This window comes from Palaemon carinicauda, chromosome 26, assembly GCF_036898095.1.
Source record: "Palaemon carinicauda isolate YSFRI2023 chromosome 26, ASM3689809v2, whole genome shotgun sequence".
NCBI lineage: Eukaryota > Metazoa > Arthropoda > Malacostraca > Decapoda > Palaemonidae > Palaemon > Palaemon carinicauda.
Genome location: NC_090750.1, coordinates 25,658,540 through 25,678,229, shown reverse-complemented (window position 1 = coordinate 25,678,229; position 19,690 = coordinate 25,658,540).

The window sequence follows — 19,690 nt, the reverse complement described above, 5'->3', positions numbered from 1 at the left end:
TTTATTTGTTTTGCATTTTTTTTGCTTAGTCATGTTACCATAAGGAATTGGCAAGTAGTGTTGCAAAACTTATATTTTTATAGTGTTGGAAAGTGTTTCTAGATGATCTGGCTACCCATGCATGACATTTTTTTTGCCTTAGATATATTGGTAGGGGATCCATTTTTCATCGAATGAGTATTTCTAATTTTTTCTAATTCTTTGCAGTTATCAAAATGGCAAGCCGGAGAGAATCATTGGGCTTTGAGGCCATAAATCAGCTCTCAGAGCAGTTTGATAGTGATATGGGTGATGCATTGGAGATCGATGACGTCACTGACGATGAATATGTAAATGTCGATGAGTTGGAGCAGGAGGTCAGGCAGGAACAGGAGGTGACCCAAAATCCTGAAATTATCGGTTTAGGGAATGGAGATGGAGAAGCCGACGACGATGTGGGGGAGGAAGAGGGGGTTGGGGCTTCTGGTTCTCATGTTGTCCCAGCCAGCACAATAGCAACTCCTGTGCCATCTACTTCACGTGGTCAGCCCCCAGTAACGGTACCTCAGCTCACGCCAGTGGAGGAGAGAAGCAGAAAGAGGAGAAGGGGGGTTCTACAGGGAGCCAGGTGGACGGCAATCACCCAGATAGATGCTGAATCGGTTCAAGGTCGCGACGGTACTGTTTGGACTAGAGACCCAAATCCCACCCTCCCCCATATGTTCACACCGAGGATTGAACCTGGGGGTCCCACTTCTCTCACGTTGGGAACGAGCAAAGTGTCCGACATTTTCTCGCTCTTTTTGAGCAACTGCATGCTAGCCGAGGATGTTTTGCATTCTAATGAACGCCTTGCACTATTGAGGAGTCATTACCATCATAAGGGCAACGTTGCCCTCAGGGACATTGACCTGAGGGAACTGAAGGCATTTATTGGTATCCTAATAATGACGGCAGTGCGGGCGGACAACCATACACCGACATGGGACATGTGGAACCTCACAGAGGGAAATCCTTTGTACAGATGTACAATGAATGAGCGTCGTTTCACCCTGTTGGTTAGGCTAATTCGCTTCAATGATTCGGCCACCAGAGTAGAGAGGGTGAAAATGGATCGCCTCGCACCCATTAGAAAATTCTTCGATCACGTGGTGACCAATTGTCGAAGCAATTATAGCCCAGGACCACATCTGACTGTGGATGAACAGCTTGTCCCTTTCCGGGGGCGCTGTCCATTCAAGATGTACATTCCAAATAAACCTGCTAAGTAAGTAAAATTCTTTGTTTTTTATATTTGCACATGTTATTATTGTTTTGTATTTATAAAAAAATTTTATTTATTATATATATATATAGATATATATATATATATATATATATATATATATATATATATATACATATATATATATATATATATATATATATATATATATATATATATATATATATATATATATATATATATATATATATATATATATATATATATATATATATATATATATATATATATATATCTATTTTGTGAAGTAAAGAACGTGCTAAATGATTTATGTATATAGATTATAATATATCATCTATTCTATCTCTATCTATCTCTATCTAAGTATAACTTATTCAGTTAATTATCTGATAATTTTTCTTTCGTATTTGTAAATGTTTTTCTTATATATTTATTAGTATTATTATTATTATTATTACTATATTGATTAGTAATATAATTGTATATTGTGTATTTTTTTTTTTTTTATCTTTTTACCTTTATTAGTTACTAATTCTATTTCCCTTCTTCTAGGTATGGTATCAAGATTGTATTGGCGTGTGATGCCGATACCCATTACATATGTAATGCGATTGCCTACTTGGGGAAGGACACTGTCCAGATACCAAGAGGATCGACGCTTGGAGAAGTTCTACGTCTGATCTTGTGGCACCTTTTCAGAGAAGTGGCCCCACAGTGACGACGGATAACTTTTTCCCGACGCTACCGCTCGCTTTGTCACTCTTGGATAAGGACATGCATTTGTGTGGCACCATTCGCCAAAAGCCTTATATTCCTAAGGAACTTATGGAGAAGGTGCTTCCCCCAAAGGACTCAGTGGCAGTGTTCAATTACGAACACAATCTAACTCTACAGTGTCAGCAAATTAGTAGGACTAAGAAGGTGATGCTGTTGAGTTCCCTGCATCATGATCCGTCTGAAGTCGAAAAAAGGAAGACCGACATTCAGATGTTTTATAATGCGACCAAGGGAGGTGTAAACACATTCGACCAGATGTGTTCTACATCTAGTTGTATTCGTAAGTCTCGACGCTGGCCTCTGACTCTCTTTTACGGGATATTGAATATAATAATGGTAAATTCTTATATTCTCTATACGTGCTTGCCCTTCGCCAAGACAATGCCAAGGCGAACGTTCCTCAGAGATATCGCCTACGAGTTGTGTACTCCCCACGCAATACATCGGTATCTAACGTCACACAGTTTGTCGAAGGGACTCCGTCAAATCATGGTGGATACTTTCAAGATACCTGAGCAGGAACCACCAAGACCTCAAATTGCCGTTGGCCACATAAAACTCCCTAAAAGGATTCGCTGTCACAGCTGCCCACCTAGGGACGACCGCAAGACAAACACTGCGTGTCTCCGGTGCAAGAGTCCTGTTTGTCTGATCCACCAGAGTGTCCTCTGTCCAAACTGTAGCGTCTGTCCAAACTGTAACGCAGCGTTATTTGTAAGTTACAACATGAAAATTTTGTTTACTTCTTTTTTGATTGAATATCATCAAATTTTATTAGCTAAAATATTATTATTGTTTTACAATTCTTTTTTTTCGATTTCATTTCCCTTCAAAAAAAAATTTTTCGGTCAGAATCCTAATTTTATATTCGTAAAATAATCGACAATCATCCAGCAACCCACCATACAATTTTGATGCATATCCAAGAATAATTAGATTAGTACATAACACCTTGAAATTGACATACCCTTCCTACATTTCAGGTGGCAGATTAGGGAGTCTGAGTCAGTGTGGTTGGCAGCCATTTTGTGGACATATCCGAAGCGTAAGTTGCCCTATCTATATATATTCTTGTTCCCTATAGAATTTGTGATAATTTGGTATATTTTTACCTGCATAAATATCATATTATATATTAAATATATGTATTTCTTTACGAAATTTCTAAGTACTAAAAAATTACCTTCAGATATGGCCCCTGATATAAATGTAATTTACAAAATAATGGAGATTTTTTTTACATATTTCTATTTTAGGATAACATATGTTTATTCCCTAGAAAATTAGCCAATTCCTATTTCATTTGGGTACCCAAAAAAATTCATGAAATTTGGACAAATTGTTTTGGCCAAAAAAAGTTACCCTTTTTTTCTCATTTCAGATCTTCACCTCCATGGGTCCGAATTCATCCAAAATACATCATGATGTGTCCTAAACATTCAAGAATCAATTCCTAAAAGGATTTGTGTATATATGTATAATTTTTTTTTTTTATGAATTTTTATGTAAGGTCTTGTTTTTTTTCTACTTAATTTTTTAAAATGTTTATAATAAATAGTTTTTCTGCAGATGAGTAGTATTTTTCTTTACAGTAGTTTTGAGCATTCATTGAGTTTTTTTTGGCAAAAAAGAAAAGGAGGTTACTGCAAAAACAGATTTTTAAAGAATTTTTTTTTGTGTCGGTGTCGCTCGCGACCGAGTATACCCTTAAAGAGGTGTCCGAGGAGCGTACCTATCCAGGGATAATTATCAAAGTTATTACGTATTATGAAATTTTCGTAGAATGGTGCAACTTGTATAGGTTATCAGTTGTGGAAAGTATTGGTGGATGGTTTGGCTACCACGTGCCGGTTTTTTTTTTTAGTTGAAATACCGTTCATCACCACGAGGACCATTTTACCGCGAGTGCCCCTTTTTCAGTGTTTTGCATTTTTTGGCCAAGTCATTTTTCCGTAAGAAATTGCCAAATAGTGTCGCAAAACTTTTGCTTTTTTAGTGTTGGAAAGTGTGTCTAAATGATCTGGCTACCCTTGCATGACTTTGTTTTTGTCAGATACGCCATAGATATTGGTATGTGGCGTATTTTCCTGCGGTTGCCAAAATCTGTTTTTTTTCAATATTTGTAATTATTTACTACATAGTAAGGAATTGTCATATATTATTGATTTTTTTTCATGCTTATTTGTTAGAAAGTGTGCCTTGATGGTTGGGCTAACACGTGCATGTCTTTTTTTTTATCTGAGATGCCGTATATTAGAATGTTGGCCATTTTTCCGCGAGTGCCCCTTTTTCAGTTTTTTCATTTTTCTGCTAAGTCATTTTTCAGTGAGAAATTGGCAAATAGTATCGTAAAACTTTTATTTTTATAGCATTGGAAAGTGTGTATAGATGATCTGGCTACCCATGCGTGACTTTGTTTTTGCCAGATACGCCGTAGATATTGGTATGTGGCGTATTTTCCTGCGGTTACCAATTTCTGTTTTTTTTTTCAATATTTGTAAAAATTTACTACGTAGTAAGGAATTGCCATATAGTATTGATTTTTTTTCATGTTTATTTGTTGGAAAGTGTGTCTTGATGGTGGGGCTACTACGTGCATGTCTTTTTTTTTATTTGAGATGCCTTATATTAGAATGTTGGCCATTTTTCCGCAAGTGCCCCTTTTTATTTTTTTTGCATTTTTTTGGTTAGTCATATTAACGTAAGGAATTGGCAAGTAGTGTCGCAAAACTTATATTTTTATAGTGTTGGAAAGTGTTTCTAGATGATCTGGCTACCCATGCCTATCTTTTTTTTTAGCCAGATATGGCGTATATATAGGTATGTGTTCGATTTTCCTGTGATTGCTATTTTTTCGTTTTTTCCCATTTCTTTCAAAATTACTACATACTAAGGAACTATCACAGAGTAATGATTCATTTAGATGTTTATTTGTCGGAAAATGTGCCTTGATGGTTTGCCTAGCACGTGGCTGAATTTTTTTTTTCTGAAATGCCCACCATTAGCACATTGCCATTTTTCATCGAGTGCCCCTTTTTATTTTTTTTGCAGTTTTTTGGTTAGTCATGTTACCGTAAGGAATTGGCAAGTAGTGTCGCAAAACTTATATTTTTATAGTGTTGGAAAGTGTTTCTAGATGATCTGGCTACCCATGCCTATCTTTTTTTTTAGCCAGATATGGCGTATATATAGGTATGTGTTCGATTTCCCTGTGATTGCTATTTTTCGTTTTTTCCCATTTCTTTCAAAATTACTACGTACTAAGGAACTATCACAGAGTAATGATTCATTTAGATGTTTATTTGTCGAAAAATGTGCCTTGATGGTTTGCATAGCAGGTGGCTGAAATTTATTTTTCTTCTAAAATGCCCACCATTAGCACTTTGCCATTTTTCATCGAGTGCCCCTTTTTATTTGTTTTGCATTTTTTTGCTTAGTCATGTTACCGTAGGGATTTGGCAAGTAGTGTCGCAAAACTTATGTTTTTATAGTGTTGGAAAGTGTTTCTAGATGATCTGGCTACCCATGCATGACATTGTTTTTTGCCTTAGATATATTGGTAGGGGATCCATTTTTCATCGAATGAGTGTTTCTAATTTTTTCTAATTCTTTGCAGTTATCAAAATGGCGAGCGGGAGAGAATCATTGGGCTTGGATGCCATAAATCAGCTCTCAGAGCAGTTTGATAGTGATGTGGATGATGCATTGGAGATCGATGACGTCACTGACGATGAATATGTGAATGTCGATGAGTTGGAACAGGAGGTCAGGCAGGAACAGGAGGTGACCCAAAATCCGGAAATTATCGGCTTGGGGAATGGAGATTGGGAAGCCGATGACGATGTGGGGGAGGAAGAGGGGGTTGGGGCTTCTGGTTCTCATGTTGTCTCAGCCAGCACAATAACAACTCCTGTGCCATCTACTTCACGTGGTCAGCCCCCAGTAAAGGTACCTCAGCTCACGCCAGTGGAGGAGAGAAGCAGAAAGAGGAGAAGGGGGGATCTACAGGGAGCCAGGAGGACGGCAATCACCCAGATAGATGCGGAATCGGTTCAAGGTCGCGACGGTACTGTTTGGCATAGAGACCCAAATCCAACCCTCCCCCATATGTTCACACCGAGGATTGAGCCTGGGGGTCCCACTTCTCTCACATTGGGAACGAGCAAAGTGTCCGACATTTTCTCGCTCTTTTTGAGCGACCGCATGCTAGCCGAGGTTGTTTTGCATTCTAACGAACGCCTTGCCCTATTGAGGAGTCATTACCATCATAAGGGCAACGTTGCCCTCAGGGACATTGACCTGAGGGAACTGAAGGCATTTATTGGTATCCTAATAATAACGGCAGTGCGGGCGGACAACCATACACCGACCTGGGACATGTGGAACCTCACAGAGGGAAATCCTTTGTACAGATGTACAATGAATGAGCGTCGTTTCATCCTGTTGGTGAGGGTAATTCGCTTCGATGATTCGGCCACCAAAGTAGAGAGGGTGAAAATGGATCGCCTCTCACCCATTAGAAAACTCTTCGATCACGAGGTGATCAATTGTCGAAGCAATTATAGCCCAGGACCGCATCTGACTGTGGATGAACAGCTTGTCCCTTTCCGTGGGGGCTGTCCATTCAAGGTGTACATTCCAAATAAACCTGCTAAGTAAGTAAAATTCCTTGTTTTTTATATTTGCATATGTTATTATTGTTTTGTATTTAAAAATTTTTTTTATTTATTTATTATATATATATATATATATATATATATATATATATATATATATATATATATATATATATATATATATATATATATTTTGTGAAGTAAAGAACTTGCTATATGATTTATGTATATAGATTATAATATATCATCTATTCTATCTCTATCTATCTCTATCTATGTATAACTTGTTCATTCAATTATCTGATAATTTATCTTTTGTATTCGTAAATGTTTTTCTTGTATATTTATTATTATTATTATTATTATTACTATATTGATTAGTAATATAATTGTATATTGTGTATTTTTTTTTATCTTTTTTTATCTTTTCACCTTCATTAGTTACTAATTCTATTTCCCCTTTTCTAGGTATGGTATCAAGATTGTATTGTCATGTGATGCCGATACCCATTACATGTGTAATGCGATTGCCTACTTGGGAAAGGACACTGTCCAGATACCAAGAGGATCGACGCTTGGAGAAGTTTTTACGTCTGATCTTGTGGCACCTTTTCAGAGAAGTGGCCGCACAGTGACGACGGATAACTTTTTCACGACGCTACCGCTCGCTTTGTCACTCTTGGATAAGGACATGCATTTGTGTTGCACCATTCGCCAAAAGCCTTATATTCCTAAGGAACTTATGGAGAAGGTGCTTCCCCCAAAGGACTCAGTGGCAGTGTTCAATTACGAACACAATCTAACTTTACAGTGTCAGGAAATTAGTAGGACTAAGAAGGTGATGCTGTTGAGTTCCCTGCATCATGATCCGTCTGAAGTCGAAAAAAGGAAGACAGACATTCAGATGTTTTATAATGCGACCAAGGGAGGTGTAGACACATTCGACCAGATGTGTTCTACATCTAGTTGTATTCGTAAGTCACGACGCTGGCCTCTGACTCTCTTTTACGGGATATTGAATATAATAATGGTAAATTCTTATATTCTCTATACGTGCTTGCCCTTCGCCAAGACAATGCTTAGGCGAACGTTCCTCAGAGATATCGCCTATGAGTTGTGTGCTCCCCAGGCAATACATCGGTATCTAACGTCACACAGTTTGTCGAAGGGACTCCGTCAAATCATGGTGGATACTTTCAAGATACCTGAGCAGGAACCACCAAGACCTCAAATTGCCGTTGGCCATATAAAACTCACTAAAAGGATTCGCTGTCACAGCTGCCCACCTAGGGACAACCGCAAGACAAACACTGCGTGCCTCCGGTGCAAGAGTCTTTTTTGTCTGATCCACCAGAGTGTCCTCTGTCCAAACTGTAGCGTCTGTCCAAACTGTAACGCAGCGTTATTTGTAAGTTACAACATAAAAATTTTGTTTACTTCTTTTTTGATTGAATATCATCAAATTTCATTAGCTAAAATATTATTATTGTTTTACAATATTTTTTTTTACTTTATTTCCCTTCAAAAAATTTTTTTTCGGTTAGAATTCTAATTTTATATTCGTAATATAATCGACATTCATCCAGCAACCCACCATACAATTTTGATGCATATCCAAGAATAATTAGATTAGTACATAACATCTTGAAATTGACATACCCTTCCTACATTTCAGGTGGCAGATTAGGGAGTCTGAGTCAGTGTGGTTGGCGGCCATTTTTTGGACATATCCGAAGCTTAAGTTGCCCTATCTATATATATTCTTGTTCCCTATAGAATTTTTGATAATTTGGTATATTTTTACCTGCATAAATATCATATTATATATTAAATATATGTATTTCTTTACGAAATTTCTAAGTACTCAAAAAATGACCTTTAGATATGGCCCCTGATATAAATGTAATTTACAAAATAATGAAGATTTTCTTACATATTTCTATTTTAGGATAACATATGTTTATTCCCTAGAAAATTAGCCAATTCCTATTTCATTTGGGTACCCAAAAAAAATTCATGAAATTTGGACAATTTTTTTTGGCCAAAAAAAGTTACCCTTTTTTTCTCATTTCAGATCTTCACATCCATGGGTCCGACTTCATCCAAATTATATCAAGATGTGTCCTAAACATTCAAGAATCAATTCCTAAAAGGATTTGTGTATATAAAAATAAATTTTTTTGATGAATTTTTATGTAAGGTCTTTTTATCTACTTATTTTTTTTTAAATATTTATAATAAATAGTTTTTCTGCAGATGAGTAGTATTTATCTTTACAGAAGTTTTAAGCATTCATTGAATTTTTTTTTTGGGCAAAAAAAAATGAGGTTACTGCAAAAACAAATTTTTCAAGAATTTTTCTTTGCGTTGGGGTCGCGCCCGACCGAGTATACCCTTAAAGGGGTGTCCGAGGAGCGTACCTATCCAGGGTTAAGGGGAGTTTCATTTCAAGAAGCAGTTATATGGGATGATTTCAAAGTTAGGCTACGTGCGGTCTATGGAGATGGGGAAGCCTTAGATGTAGTTTTAACATTAAGAAATACACTTAATCAAGCCACTATGACTTGGCTTAATGTTATTGAGAGAGCAGCTCTCATAGCCGATAGGCTAAACAAGTATCTAGATATTTTAGGTAATTCCACTCGGGTTACTAGAGATAACATCTCCGTGAAAGATTTCTTACGATTAATGTATTCAACTTGCATGACACTTATGTTGCCTGAAGCTTTAGTGCGGTGTTTTGATAAAAAGTTAACGCCAGCAAGTACGGAATTGGATATATATAAACAGATACTGAAACGTATGTCTAAGTGTCTTGATCTTGATCCCGTGTTTACACAAGTTTTTGCAATGAATGAAACTAAGCCACAACAAGTAAACTTAGTTCATAATAGTCAAGTTGCAGGAATGACGTGGTTTAATTGCAAACGTCACTTGATTGCAGATTGCAGAACGAGATTCTGTTCGTTACATAATAGTTCTACTCATTCATATAGTCAGTGCTGCTCGCGTAAGACACAACAAAATCCTAGAAATACACAGTCAATTTCACAGTCAGAGTTATATGGAAATAAAAAGAAAAATCCTCAGTTCAATAAGAAGAAACAGCCAAACGTCAATGTAGTTCAAAATCAGAAACAAACAAATAGTTCTTCGAATAACTCTGATCCTGGGTCGTCAAACCAGAACTCGCAAGGTCACACCAATTTTCAGAATGTGCAGAGCAAAGCAAATAACACATAATTAACTCCAGTGGGGAAGAGAGTGATGTTGGGTCAAGGTCCTTCATATCAACATCAGTAGTATTGAATATTCCATTTAATGTTTTATCAGATCATTGTGAAGCAATAGATTTTCCTATGAAACACACGGCCGAATTAAATAAATCAGTGCATGCTCCCGTAGATTTGCAACGAATTTATACAATAATAAGCCAAAATGAGTTACGACAAACATTATATGCTGTAAATTTAGAACACCGATCCTATACGTTATTTTTTTACTCTGGTATTCCACGTAATATCATGGATTTCAGGACACATCATTTGTTGTTTTCGAACTTCCCTATAGGAAAGTCCGGAGTAAGGCTCTCGGGTATAGGAAATAGTGAATCAAATGTAATAGGCGTAACTCATGTTCAGTTAAAGGTCGGTAAGCGCACGTTTGCCGATACATTTGTTGTTGTACAAAACGTTGATATGTATCCAACTGTAATTATAGGATGCCCATCTATGGGCAATCAAAACATTATCTTAGCCCCTGCCAAGCACGGCATGTATATTAAAGGAAAATTCTATAAGTCTTTTAATACCTTAAAATCAGTTTTGGATAAAAAGGAGACGACAAATAAAACAGTGACGTATGTTGAAGAGCCAATAACTTGTGTCACTAATAAAGAAATAATATACGCGACCCAACAGAATTCTCGTTCGCCCGTAATATCATCTTGCACGCAACCTATCGAGCCGAACGTAACTTCGAATTTAATAGCGCAAATAAAGAAAACGTTACCGGGATCTGAAATATTAATCCTTTCCGACACTTTGAAAACTAACGGATTGTCCGTCACACAAGCTATTTATACAGTAGGCTCACATCAACAATGTAATATTGAAGTCTGTAATCATTCAAATACCACTTTAGTAATTCACAGAAATCAACATATCTTGAATGTAGAAGTTTATAAACATCGTATTCTTACCGTTGCTGAAATCAATCACACTCAATCAGTTGCAGATGAATCCCTTTTGCAATCTATTAAAAATAAAATTAGTAAAGACTTTCAAGAAGAAGAAATTGAGCAGAAATTTTTTGGACTTTTAACTGAGTATCGTGATGTTTTTTCCACTACGGATGGATCTTCAGGAAAAATAGATGTGATCGAGCATCAAATAAGATTAAAGGACAAACAGAAAATTATCTATGTACCCTCGTACAGACTCCCTATGAAATTCCAGAATGAAATATATGATGAAGTAGGTAAAATGCTAGAAGAAGGAGTCATTAGGAAATCGACCAGCCCTTATAATTTTCCATTTATATTTGTACCGAAAAAAGATCTAACATGGCGTATCTGCGTAGATTTCCATCGCTTGAATGATGAAACGAGCACTGATCGATTCCCAGTGCCATGTACTGACGATATTTTATCTTTGTTAGGTCGGAATAAATATTTTACCAGTTTGGACTTACTTAAAGGCTTTCACCAGATATCATTAAAAGAAAATAGTATCCCATACACAGCCTTCAGCACAGCCAGGGGACATTATGAATTTTTACGTATGCCTTTTGTGTTTATGTTGTGCTCCCATAACATTTACAAGAATGATTAACATAGTGTTTGGAGACTTGCTAGGGGATATATTGCATGCCTATATGGACGACCTTGGAATCTTTACCAATACCTTAGAAGAACATCTACGTAAATTAGAACTAGTACTACAGAGACTAAGACAACATAACTTAAGGGTAAATATTAGTAAGTGTGAATTTTTCAAAATAGAATTAGTTTTTTTTTTGTTTTACGGTGTCAAGCCAAGGTCTTAAAGTAGTCCATTATAAGGTGTCGGCTATCCGTAACTTTCCGATACCTACTAATGTCAAGGGAATACAGCAATTTCTGGGTTATAGTGGATATTACAGGCGTTTTATATGCAATTATTCAATAATAGCCGCTCCCCTAACTGATCTTGCGAAGAAGGGCGTAGATTTCATATGGTCTGAGCAGCATCAACAGGCGTTTAATACCTTGAAAGATGAACTGTGTAGTTCTCCTATCTTAAAATTTCCTTACTTCGGTAAGGAATTCTTCATTGCAACAGACGCCTCAGACTTGGGATTAGGTGGGGTATTGCTTCAGTAATATGAAAATCAATTTTTGCCGATAGCTTTTTATTTTCGAAAACTGAGAACTTCCGAAAGTAAGTATGCAGTTTAAGACAAGGAAGGGCTAGCTATTGTTACTTCACTAGTGCATTTTAAGTTCATAATATACGTTATCCCGTTAAGGTTCTTACTGATCATAAACCACTAACCGACTTATTTAAAGGCTTCAGCCACAGCCCCAAACGAACTCGGTGGCATTTGATCATTCAAGACTTTGGCGCAAGAATCGGGTATTTACCGGGGAAAGCAAATATCATTGCTGATGTATGATTACGCAACCCCGTGTCATCTTGTACGGATCCTTTAGCTGAATTAATAGATATATCAACATCCATGCCTATTGTTAAAACGATATCCGAACAAGAAGATCTAGGCTGGAGTGCGGAATTATTGCAGACTGAGCAAAGAAAAGATCAGAAATTAGAAAAAATTATAAATGCTTTGCAAGGCAATCATAAGGAAAAAGAATATGTAAAGTATACGCAGCAGAATTATATGATCAAAGACAATATTCTGTGTAGAACTGTGACAAGGAAAACTCACAATACACCACATGTGACTAACGACCAGGTATTGGTACCAGTCTCACTTATATCCACTGTCTTAAATTGGTTGCATGCAAACCCATTGCATGGACACCCGGGGTTCTCATTAATGTCACAGAAAGTCAAATCATTGTTTTATTGGCATACAATGCTTACAGATATAAAAAAAACACATAGCTTATTGTCGCACTTGTCAGAAAAACAAAGGGCACACAAAAACACTTGTCAGCGTAGGGGCTTATCCCGTGCCCAATCAACCCTTTGAAAGGATACATTTAGATTTATTAACAGGATTTTACAAGTCAGACAGAGGAAATAAGCACCTCTTAGTAACTGTAGATGCTTTGACTCGATATAGAGAACTAATAGCGCTTAAAACTAAAACTACGATTGAATGCGCTAGGAAGTTTTACGAGTGTTACATTTGTAAATATGGAATTCCACACATGATAATCTCAGACTCGAGTGGAGAATTTAATAATCACTTTCTTACCTCATTGTGTGAATTTCTTAGCATAAAGAAAATCAATACTATATATCACCCAGAGTCGAATTGGCTAATGGAAAGAGCGAATAGGAAGGTTTTAGATATATTAAGAGTAACAATAGGGGGATCAGACCCCAACTGGGATATTGCAATACCTGCGGTACTGAGTACTCTGAATCATATCATATATTAATTAAAATGTCACCGCACGAGGCATTGTATGGTACCCCAGTTAGAACGCCTTTCCATGTATTAACGCCTACAACTAATTTATCAAATCCTTTAAAAGAATGTATAAATGCAAGCAAAAGTCATTTTGATATCCTTCGAAAGAATTTTGAAGAATCACAAATCATAATGAAAAGGAATCATGATAAAATAGCGAAGCCAACTAAAACATATACCATGGGTGATAATGTATACATACAGGTAAATGTACGTAAAGGACTCAATTATAAACTAAAACCTAAATTTGATGGCCCATTTAACATTTTGGAAACATTAACGGCCAATAGGTTTAGAGTTCAAAACGTATCCCAACCCACTGATGAGAAAATCGTACCATTGGCTCACATAAAAAATTAAAATAAGAGGGGAAGAAGTGAGGGAAAGATTTTTATTTTTTTTTTATTTTTGTGAACATTATATGTTAAAAGTTTTTTCTTCTTCATACAGGAGTAATTACATATATTTTTCTCGTTACAGGTTTTCAAGATGAAGTTTTTATTGTTAGGAGTGATATTGTTACGCTCAGACATTTTTTTCTTGTGGGATGAGCTCTAAAACTAAAAGTATGGATTTTAAATATGGCGCTATAGTAGAAAGACAAGAAGACGTTTTTATTACATCGAGTAATGTAGTTGTTGAAGTACGTATGCAAGCAATTTTTCTCCCAGAGAATGACGTCACTAGCTTAGAGAGCGCCATTTCAAGGTTTGCTGTTTCATTAAATGGAATGCATAGAAGACACTTTCCTTTTAATACAGAGAGTTCGCTTGCATCGACACTTAAAGTTGCAGAGATGCTATCCGACGACTTGCAAAATAAGACTTACGAGGCAGAATCTTTGGGTCGTGACCTTTTGATGTGGACAGTAAGACACGATAATCTTGAGAAACATAACTCATTTATTTTTGCTGCACTAAACATAATTAGTTCTATTGCAAGTTTAGGCTTAGGAATTTCCAATCGTCTTAAGATTAGTAATCAAAATGAGAAAATTGAGTTTTTGACTCATGAAAATGAATTGATTACGTCAGAACTAAGGAATCAGTTAGCTTCAATCAATCAAATTATGAGTTTGGTAAACAAACATTCTAGTAATATCAGTCAGATTATGGAAGTACAAGATTTGTTGGCAACGTTAACGTATTATGATTCAAAAATAGATCATATACATAATAGAATTGCACATTTCATTGAGAAATCAAAAGACTATGTGGAAGCTATCACGTTAGCGACTAAAGGTGTACTGTCATCGCATTTGTTGCCAATAAGAGACAACGTTAATTGTGGAGAACGGACGGGAAAAATTAGGTTATGTTCCTTTGTTAGACGCACGTAGGTTAGAATTTTATTACAGCCTAATTACAGTAAGCGTTGAAAATCACAGGATTATGATTACAATTCCCTTTGATTCTTCCGATCCCTGGCAATCTTACAGGATATCACCATTTCCGATTTTCAGGATGAATCACTCAAATCCAGTAATATCCAGTTTGACAAGACACGTATTGATTTCCCCAGACAAGGAAACATATACGTTCATTGAAGACTTAAATCAATTAACTCACTGTTCAGACGCAATGAATAAAAAAATATGTACAGCTGACTCCTTCGTATTCCATAAAATCTTAATGGATTCATGCGAGTTAGGTATAGTGCTAGACGGTGCTCTCTCCCATACACATGAAAATTGTCTGAAAAAGCTTTATCCCTTTGACGATAATAAGTTCAATTGCAGACTGAACAACGGCTCGTGGATACGATACGACAAGGCCGGCTTCAATGTATCGTGCCCGGACGGATCCACGTCCTATTCCCAAATCTTCGTTGCAGCAGATGGTTGTATCGGTACGTCCCCGAATTACATGGTCCGTGAAATCAAGACTATCATCAGAGAACGAGCCTACTTCGCGAACTTCACATGGTCGACTACAATTCCATCTTTATCTCTCCCATACAATGCACATGTGGCTAAGCGGTTGATGAAATTAACCGACATGGACCACCCGACACCGACTTATGCAGAACGTCGTTTCTACGTGTTACTAGCGGCAATCAGGGTTACGGTGATGATATTTACCGCCGTTAACATCCTTGTTTGGCGTAGGTTAAGGAAGAATAAATTGGAGCTCAAACAGAACGTTTTGCCATATCCAGACAAAAGACCTTATTTAATTCAATTTAAAGCCGTTTGAAACTGGCCCCTTCATTCGCTCAAAGGAGTAAGAATTGTCTTGGAAAAGTGTTGTGCACGAAAAGCAGTTAGTACGTTAGTAATATGTGGTTGAAGAAACTATAGAACATTTGCATTTTGAAAACATTTTAAAATCATTTTAAAAAACGATTAAAAGATAAATCATTTTTTGGGCACCTAATAAAATACATAAGCCCTAAATGTTAAAATAAAGAATCTATGAGCATTTAATAAAATATAAAAGCCCTATATATATATATATATATATATATATATATATATATATATATATATATATATATATATATATATATATATATATATATATATATATATATATATATATATATATATATATATATATATATATATATATATATATATACATATATATATATATATATATATATATATATATATATATATATATATATATATATATGTATATATATATATATAGATATATATATATATATATATATATATATATATATGTATATATATATATATATATATATATATATATATATAGATATATATATATATATATATATATATATATATATATATATATATATATGTATATATATATATATATATATATATATATATATATATATATATATATATATATATATATATATATATATATATATATATGTGTGTGTGTACGAAACCGTGGTACGTGTACGTAGCAGGAATTCGTGTTTGTGCACTGAAATTATATCTTTACCAAGGTAACAAATATTTTTATTAGTTACCGTATTATAATAATCTATATTTTTGACAAAGGTAACAACTATTCTTTAACAAAGTTACCGAATCATATGTATATCAGTATTTATTTTTGTTGGTACCATATAATCGTTTGCTAGCAATGTACCATACATGTGATCTGTATTTATCATGCATTTTTTCTTTGTTTTGACAATATCTTTTAAGTATGCATTATTATTTTTTTTAATGTGCCTATTTGAGCATTCATCCTCATTTGCATAGGGCTAAAGTTAAAAAAAAAGAAATATATATATATATATATATATATATATATATATATATATATATATATATATATATGTATATATATATATATATATATATATATATATATATATATATATATATATATATATATATATATATATATATATATATCCAGTCACACTCCTAGTAAATATATTTTTAACGTATTCAATAAATTGACGGTAGCTGACCGAGCTAACGTAATATATATATATATATATATATATATATATATATATATATATATATATATATATATATATATATATATATATATATATATATATATATATATAAAATTACATGTTCAAAACACATGACTTAAGAGGTCACTGCGGAAGTAGGAGAGTGTGGGAAATGCCATAGTCATGTCATAAACAGGATGCGAATGCCAAACCTCAGCAATGTAACATTTTTCATGAAGAGCAAACACAACCAAGCCATGAGAAAGAGTTGTCTCTCGAACGGAACTAAGTACCTTCCGGTATTAATGTTGTGTTTACAATAAATCATTAAGTGCTGAAAAAACTAATTAGACTTTTAACATCAATATGGATATTTGTAGTAGTTCTTACTTAGATGTCATATGGAATGGTCATCCGACCAAACCATCTATACTCTTGTGATGGAGATGTTAATAACTGTTTCTAAAGAATTAACTATTTTAAAGTGAACTTACCTAGACTTACTTGAAGATGTAACATACCAAGTCTAATATACAACACATTGAAGATGACATTTGATGGGAACCCGAATGTGTGTTAATAACAGTATTACACTAATAGATGTAACTAATGATTTTGTATCCTAGGAGGTTTACATATATGGTGGGAGATTTGTATAAATAATACTTTTAAGTCGGTAAACCATTTTTTTTATTGTATTAAAGAGTCCTTGGTTACCAATAATGTTATCCATAGGTTGGTAACAAAATTATTCAATTGCTCATTTACTGAAGTAACCCTTCTCAGGTTAAGTTTATTTAATGAAATATAACTTTAAGTACACCAGGTAACTTTTGCTATTAAAATTTTGTGGTTGCTATGGATTCTACTTCATTTTTTTTTGGGGGGGGGGGTAAAAGTTATTCACTCAAGTGATTACGAGTAACTGGTATGAATTCTTTATTGTATGTATAGTGGATACTATGCTTCTGTTTTAAGTGTGACTATAGGATTCTAGGAGATATCTACCATGTGAACACGGGAGATGCACTTAAGAATTTGGTGAAGCCCACGTCACTTCTTGATTAGTATTGTATTGGCCTTCAACAGTAGATGCCATGCATGACTTTCATGCTCAGCTCCATGTATGCTGGTGTTAAATTCAGTATACTCTAGCATCAGCCACCTGGGACTAGTTGATATTTCCATTGAATTTTGATGTCAATTATTCAATTGATTTATTTATTTGCTTCAACGTAACAATGTATTTAATCCATTTTTTTCTTTTTTAATCCTCTGGGACTATATATTCTTCAAATCTGTTAGATAATAAATAGAAAAAAATCAAATTTGCAAAAAATAAAAGAAATTCAGAAATTAGCATTTGAGGGAAAATGGACCTCATGGCAATATATGGCATCTAAGCCAAAACCAATGTCATGCAAGTGGTAGACACACCATCCATCCACACTTTCCAACTATAAAGAACCAAACAAGTATCAACACTGTTCGACAATTTATAATTATGTAATAACTTTGCTGTTTGATCACTTACCCCTATAAAGGTATGTCAGGGTCGAGGTCGACCCCTGGGGGCGGTAAAAAAACGGGGAAGGAGGGAAGTTAGACGAAAATCAGTCCTAAAGCAGACAATGGCATGTAGACTAGTCACCCGTTGCAGGTCGATCACTTCCATATTCGAGACAGCTGATGATTTATAGGGAAAAAACAGGTTTTGAAAATGCTGTAGGGGTCGCATACGACCCATCATACCTTTCCAGGGTTATGGTACCCAGAATTTTACCTCCTGCAGCGAATATCCCTAATAAAAGAACCAGGGATATCGCGAAATATCAGAGGACGTATTCTTGACACGCCACATAACAATCTGCACCCCGAACAGAGTTAACACTTCGAAGGGGTCAATTGTCATGAAAATGAAAAACGAGAAAGAAAAGAGAGCCGCTCACAAGGTATCTCTCCTCTCCCGTTTCGTAAGCGTGCATTGCGCCGCTCACGGCGCCATCTATATTCCTTTTTGCGTAGCTCAACAACTCAGTGTTTTTCCCCTGTGTTTCTCGCAATTCTTGGATTATTTCAACTTGATAATGCTTTCTCCAACTTCTTCTGCTTCTGATAAGTTGAGTATTATTTCATTTATGTATAAATGTAAGCTCTTGGTAATTTTAAAATGATTTGATAGTGATATCGTTGTTATAAGAGCTGTTGCCTACCGGAGGCGTCCTGGACGCTGTCGCTCGCTATGTATGAGTTAATTAGTTAGCCAGAGCGACGTTCCCGGCGGTTTCGCTTTAATAATTTTAGCTATTCAGCGTTTCATAGGTTTTCTTTATATGATGCTTTTAGTATTTTCGTTTTGGCGAAGGATTTGCCGATTCAGGCCTACGCTAGACCTTGTAGCCTAGTCGTTTGGCCCTAGTACTTTCCTGCATGATATTCAGATTTCCGAGTGTTTTGAAATTTTATTGAAGCTTTAGGCAGTTTTATACATTTAAGATTATGTTGATTTTCTTCCAAGATAGTATACGAGTGAGTTTCGGTGATTTAGGTAATTGATTCTCTTCGCGCCTAGGCTAGTTGTCTATGGGGCCATAGTATACTTTCTCACACTCCCCAGTTGCTCTCTTCTCTTCGGAGCATGTGTGCAATCCCTTTCCCTCTGCTTAATCCTTGGGCTTAACCTTAATGGTTTATCTGAATTGACTTTAGATACAACTATAATAGGGTGTTTCTGTTCTTTCCTGTTTCCAGTAAGCCTGGCTTCAGTAAGGGGGCAGGACATCAGAGTTCTTAGTCTGAGTCTGTTTCTGTCTAGCTTGTGGTTGAGATTCCCTTGCTAGGCTGACAGCAGACATAGGAGGCTTAGCCTCCTTAGTTCACTTTCGAAGGTTTCTGTACGAGATGATTCCTTCTTTTTGTGATCTAGCAGACTAGTCCTGTGTTGTTGTTTTTAGTGTTGAGGACGAGATCCTCTTTTCTGTGAATAACAACGCCTTCCTTGCTTTGGTTCCGAGGGAGTTGGCAAGTA